This window comes from Stegodyphus dumicola, chromosome X1, assembly GCF_044657685.1.
Source record: "Stegodyphus dumicola isolate Sdum_Otavi_A_Nest chromosome X1, ASM4465768v1".
NCBI classification, from domain to species: domain Eukaryota; kingdom Metazoa; phylum Arthropoda; class Arachnida; order Araneae; family Eresidae; genus Stegodyphus; species Stegodyphus dumicola.
Window position 1 is genome coordinate 209,970,815 of NC_140780.1, and position 7,623 is coordinate 209,978,437.

Consider the following 7,623-nt stretch of genomic DNA (forward strand, 5'->3'; position numbering starts at 1 on the left):
GATGAGAATCTACGTAATTGCTGTAAATTGTTGTCTTACAATGTCATTCTGCAGTTTCATTTATTTCATGGTGGTTAGTAAGCAAGTTGCTTAAGGTCCTTTGATATTTAAATGCTATCATTGGTATAGTGTCAACTGCGGGGAAGTAATCTTTACAATCTCTGATGATTCTTGAGAAATGAATATTGTCAAACTGCGGATGCAGAAAATTGACTTTAAAATAAATTTTGCGTTGAGTGAGACTATTGGAGAGTCTGAAAAGACTAAAATCAAGAATCATGTCTTTAATGATTTGTATGTCGTCGTAGCTTTCTTGAATGAATTTTTTTAGTTTGATAAGGAATTTATTAATACAGGAGTGTAAACAGTTGAGAAGTTTCTTGGGAAAGCAGTCTGAGTCAAAAAAACATTTCAATTGTTTTTTCAATGCAAGTGTATCCAAAGTGGATAAAAATCTCGCATTATTTTTTATTTTGCTTCCTCTTTTTCCTCTCTGCGTTTTGATGCTGTAGAGTTTAAATTGGCTGAAAATAGACTTCTTAGAAGTATCTCTATGACTATGTATATAAGTGTTAAGTCCATATGGATAAAGTGAACGTTGTTTTAGTATATAGAGAGATTCCTGAAAAATTCGTGTTTTGTGATTGGGTATTATATCTAGTATCTGAAGTTGAATAGAGTTGAAGTCATGGTGTTTAAAGTGTTCTAATTCTGCTGTATTAAGTTGTGAAGGTGTACTTATTTTAATGTTATTTTTTTGTGCGTTGAATTTTTTTATTTGAGCTCTATGGTTATTGATTCGAAAGTTAAGATTGTTTTTAGTCTGTCCTATATATTTAATATGTCAAGTACCGCATGTAATCATGTAAATACAGTTAAATGTTTTTCATAGAAATTGTTTTTTGGGTTTACCTGTAGCAGGCATGGCGTTAAATTTTCAAGTTTGTCATCTAGTGGAATGACATTTAGTGATTTCAATATGAGTTAAACTAGCAAGATATAAAAGTAAGGAGGCTGCTAACCTTCAATACAGTAAAGTTTTTGTATAAGAACTTTAAAACTTAAAAAGGTTGGAGATAATATGGTAAGTGGTAAGTGGGTACATTAGGTAAGAGATAAATAGCGCTAATAGCTGCTATTTAGCATATCAAATGTTGTATGAACTTAAATCCATTTAGTGCGAATACAAGTTATCATTACTTGCGCAATTGCTGCAAAGTTAGTTAATAATAATTTATTTCCTAAACAGTATTGATTAATTGATTATATTATCTCCTAAGTATAATTAATTTAAAAGTGTGCATCCATACTGGTAAGTTACATTTTGAAAGATGTTTTGAAATAATTTGAAAGCAAAATGTTAATAATGTTTTAACGGGGACTGGAGTTAAATAATCACGAAGAATAATATTACAATTGTAAAAGTAAAAATTAAAACATGTAATTATTGTCATTGATCGGAAATTAGTTGACTTTTCAAGGGGAACAAACCAACTCCCGTTCAATGATCAATAATTAATAAAAATACGTAAATATGAAAGTGTTTCGTCTTTACTCGAGTTATAAATTAAAGCCAAACCGGCAATTCTAGTCAGGCCAAATATTTCCGCGAATAGTTGCTACTCAAAGAACTTATTCTCATGAAGCATTTTAGTCAATTCAATTTGAAGTAAAAATCAATTACTGTAGAGAAATCCTGTAAAACTCGAGTAACCGTCCCCGACACTATCATTTTTATGTATTTGAGTACTATATTATTTGTAGAAATTAAACATTGGAAATTGTCATTATGAAATCGAAATCAAAGTAAAGTTGAAATAAACATAGAAGATAATAAAAAAGATAAATAATGCAAACTTTGTAAAAACAAATCAAAGAGGTCATAAAAATAATATAAAAATAATATAAAAATAAAATAGAAAATAATATAAATAAGATCAGTGAATGTACATGAAGATATAAAGGCCAGAAAGGTATTAAGTAACTTACATTCTTTCTAGTGGGGGAGTTGGCAATGTGTTCTCTTCGTGTCTGACTCAGAAGTGTAGGGTGTCCGAAAATTCTTAGCGGCAGTAGGGGCTTTGAATTATATCAGTCGGTAAGACTTGGGTGAAGTAATTTATGGTAGCAACATAACTTTATCATCACGAAGATTGACAAAGCAAGCAACAATTTTAGTATTATTTGACAACACTTCTACTACAACCTTCTGCATAAAGAGTTAAATAACACTTGCACTTACCAAAAAATAACTTCCAGTACTCAGATTCTTCTAAATAAATTTAAAGCACTACATAAAAGACTTAAAATACAACCCCAGAAATATAACAACAGGTTTGCAAATCTCTATGCCTTACCGAAATTTCATAAGTCTCCAATTAAATTCAGGTTCATAGCTAATAGTACTAAAAGTTATCTCAAAGAAATAGATTATCTCTTTGCGCAAAAACTTCGTATGATTCGTGAACTAATCAATAATTATGATTTTAAAGGTTTGCATTGCAACTGGATGATCTCTAGTAATGAACAAGTTATTAAAACTCTGAATTCCCTTCAAATAGAACATATCTAATGCTACGACTTTGAAAACCTTTATACATCTCTACCACTCGAAGAAATTTTTACAAGTTTACTTGCTCTTCCAGATTTATTTCCAAAAATTTCTACCATTCTCAGCAACGAAAAATGGCAGCTATTCCTTACCAGCGTTCTCTTCAATAATTTTATTCAGTTTGACAATTACATCTATAAACAAGTTCAGGGAATTCCTATGGGCGGGAATTTTTCAACTTCAGTTTGTTAATTATTCCTGTTCACTAAAGAACTAACCTATGTACGTTCACTCAGAACGGAAGAAAGTCTCTTTTTCCAACACATCTATAGATATATTGATGATGTCATAGCATTTAATAACTACAACAAAATAGAAAACGCTAATATCTACCCTGCTTGCTTAAAACTTAATAAAACCAATACAGAACAGCATGATATAGTCTACCTTGATTTACATATTATTGATTACCGTTTTATTAAAGTTTACGATAAAAGAAGAGAATTTAATTTTTCCACACTTAAACTCACTAACTGGAATTCAAATATTTCCAAAAGAGTAATAATCAACACAATTTATTCACAGCTACTTAGAATGAAAAGAATTTGCAATACTGCGGATCACTTACAAGAAGAAATACTATACTTCGTAACTATTTTAACAAGTAACCAAATACCACATAAAATAATTAAAAATTCCCTGACAAAAGCTGGCATTAACCTTACCTAATTATAGATTTTTTGAGTTAGATAATGATTTTTTATACCTAAAGCTACGGACGGTTTAAGAAGGATGACTAATTCAGAGAATCTATTGTAAAAATGTACAGAAAATTCTTGTTTATTCATTCTCTTTCCTCCTAAAAAATTTTGGCACTTTAATCTTAAATACTATTATGTACATATTTTTAAATTTAAATTTCTTTAGTGGCCAATTTTACAGCTTTTATTAACAAATCGGGCTTTTTTCATTTTTCATAGTAGCTTGATCGCCCGCTAGCTTGAAGAATTACGACTTTTTTAACAAATTACTGTTTTTTCCTTTTTCTCATGCTTTAATGGCCAAGTTTTTATAGTTTTAGCTGAATTTGCCATTTTCACTTCGAAAAAATTTTTTCCATCCTTCTACAAGCCAAGCGCCATTTTTTGAGCTCTTCACACGGTTCCCGAGGTTTCCGGCCCCTCCGATAATAGGAGACGAGTTACAGATAACGAAAATCACTTCGCATTGGCTAAACGCCCACAACTCTTCGCTCCCCCCTACCTACGTCATCCAAAAATAAGACGCTTGAATTTAGGAGCCATTTTTCTGCATGTTTCCAGAGGGACAGCTTTACATCGCCAAGGTCAGTTTTTTGTTTCTTTTGTTACAACTTTTTCTTGGTCTTAGCAAGACCCACTGAGTTGTTCTTTTCTCAATTTTATTTTATATTGATTATTAACTACGGTTTTCTTACAGTTTCATAAAATCTACAGTTTTTAAAAATTAAATTGTTAATCTTTAAGCTTGCAGGCCCAGCCCGAATATATTTGTATTTTTAGGACTAATAGCTCATCGCTATTTATTTTCGTTTTGATTTTAATTTTAGACTAGATTTAGAAAGTTTGATTTTGATTTACATATTTTAACACCTTAATGTGTCTTTCTGAGCGGACGCGTCGGGAAATTGGAACAGAGAATTGAGACTATTAAAATTTCCAAGACACTTTGTCAAAATTTTTTAGCGAAAAAGTTTCAATTGTCTGTTTCGGCGAAACGCGTAATGGGGTTAGCTTGATTCGACGTTCAAATAATTGAAATTTCCCTTGAAAAGCCTGTTTGGATGTCGAATTGGGCTAATTTACCATTTTCCGCTTACTTTTTAACTTTTTCTGTTATTTAATTTTATTGTATTTATGTTTTACATGTCTAATGATTTGCTTTTCATGTGTATTAATTTTTGAAAACGTCTTTAACCTTTTGGAGCAGCAGCTCTTGGTAACTTTTAGGCGAGCTTTCTACAATTGTTATTTTTTACTTATTTTGCAGCATATTGCGCAAGATATTTTCTTGACCAAAATTGTTACTACTGCTTTGCTTGATAAAATATATATATAATATATATCTTATCTTCTTATATAAATACATATAAAAATATAATTCATAAATTTACGAATACCATAGTAAATTTATCGTATCGTATTCGTATATATATATAATATAAGACGATAAAAATTTTAAGTCGTCCATTCATATTTTATATCATTATTCTTTAACTTTAAAGTATGTTCAATTCTGAATCCTTTTAGTTTAATTTTAGCTTGCATTTCTTAATTTTTATTCACTCAGTGCCGGTTTCATGTAAAATATTAAAATACAAATCCAGAGAAGATACTCAAGTTATGTTCTGTGCCCAAATGTATTACTGATTTTTTTAGGTGAACTGCATTTCTTCAGATTTTGAATAATTATTGCTTGATTGTTCTGAATAGTTGCACTTCTTTTACTTAGATCTTCATTCTAATATTCCAGTCATTAGCGGGCATGATTGCATGTATCATTTATATACAGGGTTATTCAAAAAGAAAGAGCAGATTGCAAACATGTATTTCTTCCAAACTACAAATGATAGAAAATTATTGTAACGTTAATGGATAGAGAAAAGTGTACAGTTTAGTACGGGTAAAAGTTCCAATCCTGGCCGCATTGGCGCTGTTGTTTGTTCTGGTATTATTTGTGGGTTGGTAGTCTGTAGTGAAATGGCGGCGACATCACAGCAGAAGTCTTTTCGTGTTCTACAATTGGCAAAACTAGAGCCCATTGTTGCAGTTCAGCGAGCATTTCGCCATCAATTTAATAAACAAGCACCGCGTCATAAGCAAATTTATGAATGGCATCGAAAATTCGTAGAAGATGGTTGCATCTGCAAAGTTAAAAGCACGGGACGTCCACGCACATCGAACGAGAATGCCGAGCGTATTAGTGCACTTTACGAAAGGAGCCCGAAGAAATCCACATCGCGAGCAAGCAAAGAACTTAAAATTCCTCAAACAACGGTATGGCGAGTTCTAAAACATCGTCTGCACATGAAGCCATACAAACTGCAGTTATTGAATGCATACATTGAATGAATACCATAATTGTAAACTTTTCTCTATTCATTAACGTTAGAATCATGTTTCTATCTTTTGTAGTTTGGAAGAAATAAATGTTCGAAATTTGCTCTTTCTTTTTGAATAACCCTGTATTTTACAGTTTAAAATAATGTCTGTAGAAAATTTGCATTCGTCCATTGAATCATTGCAGTCTAGTCTCCGGGCAATAATGATATTTGATTATGAAGGTACTAATAATAACGCAGTTCATGGCATCTGCTATTCACTATAATTCAAATGAAAACTTAAAATAATGTTGAGATGAGTCTTTTCAGATCAATCACACACTTCGGTCATTTTAACATTACTTTCATTTATCGTAAAAACTTTCATCTGGAATGCGTGTTACTTACCAATAGCAAAGAATCTTGTCAGTCGCCTGGAAGTAATATAAGAACCTAAACCCTGCAGTTCGATATGCTTTAAAAATACTCTATTATAGGAACCCTAATGTAATGATTTATGCTATGTGTTGTCTCAGTATATAGCTTCTTAGATCCATATCAGTTTAAATTCTGATGAAATAAACATAAAAAGATCTAATTAATTGCTTTATTTTCTGACAGAAAAATTAAATCTCGCTTGAAAGACTTTCTTAATGCTTTCCTTTTTTTGCAGACCATTATGAAGAACACGAAGCAAAATCTTTGTTTTCGCCATTATCAGGATAACTCCTTAAATCTCCTTAGATGTAATTTTAGGTACAAAGCGTTTATTCGTTCTGTTATTCTCCAGTGTCCAGACGGTAAAATCTCTAGGCACGGGTAGTTCGATTTGGGCTTGCTATAAGGCAAACTTGATGGCTGCACGTGGTATTCCCCAAGTGAAACGCAGATGCGGCCCAGTTTCTATTAGAAAGTCCACCATGAAGGCCTCCCTACTCTTAGGCAGATAGCGCTTACATGCATAGCTATAATGAAATAAACCAAACTATATCAACCCTTCTTTATGTAAATGGATGATAAATGCCATACTCACACAATGATGTTCGTTGTTTGCCATATTTTTACTTGTGGAATTAGTTCTTGAATTCATCTTGCAAGTACTACCGTAAAACCCCTCATAAATGTCATTCAATTAAAAGGCAATATCAAAATAACGGCACTTTTGAAAGAATAAAATTGAATTACAAATTTAGGCCTATGAGGTAAAAATTCTATAATGGAAAACCAATATAAAGACTTCAATGTGGAAAACATTTGTGTTATGCTTTTGGAACCCAATGTAACAAGCCTTATCCAATCAATGAATTATCCAGAATATAAAGATGAACTACCTGTTTCTTATGGGGTTATGAGGTTAAAACAAACTTTGCCGAGAAATTAGCTTCTCCTACCACAGGAGAGTTGCTAGGAGAAACATATCCCGCCAGAACCAATATATCTCGCGTAGCTACGTGGGACATTTTACAATCGAGATGAAAATGTATAGCTTGATCTTGTGTAGTCTTTTCCCCAAAGAACTGGTTCTTTCCGTGTGCCAGCCACTCATATTACCTGAAAGCCAAATGTTTTAGTTTCGAAGTCGAAATGTTTCTTTCGGCGCGTTGTTTAGGTTAACTTGTCGATGTGATGCCAGTTTTATATGCGTTGATGTATGAATTTTGAAGGTCGGGTCCATGACTTACTGAAACAATTGCAATTGAAAGATGCGAGGTTCACTTCGACTGTCGCCTGGAAAGATGTAAATAACATTATTTTACGTCACTGCTGGCATAAATTATGGCCTGCGATCATGTTCAATCATGTTTATAAATGATGAGTCGAATAACGAAGATTCTCTTGGTTTTAAAACATGTCTGGCGCCCACGTCCGACATCTTGTACTCAGTTAAATGTTCGAAAAAGATTAGTGTTAGGTAAAAGAAGGTGCTAGTTAGAATGGATATAGACATTTCTATTAACATTTTAGTCTCTCGAGAAGATGATGAATTAATCGG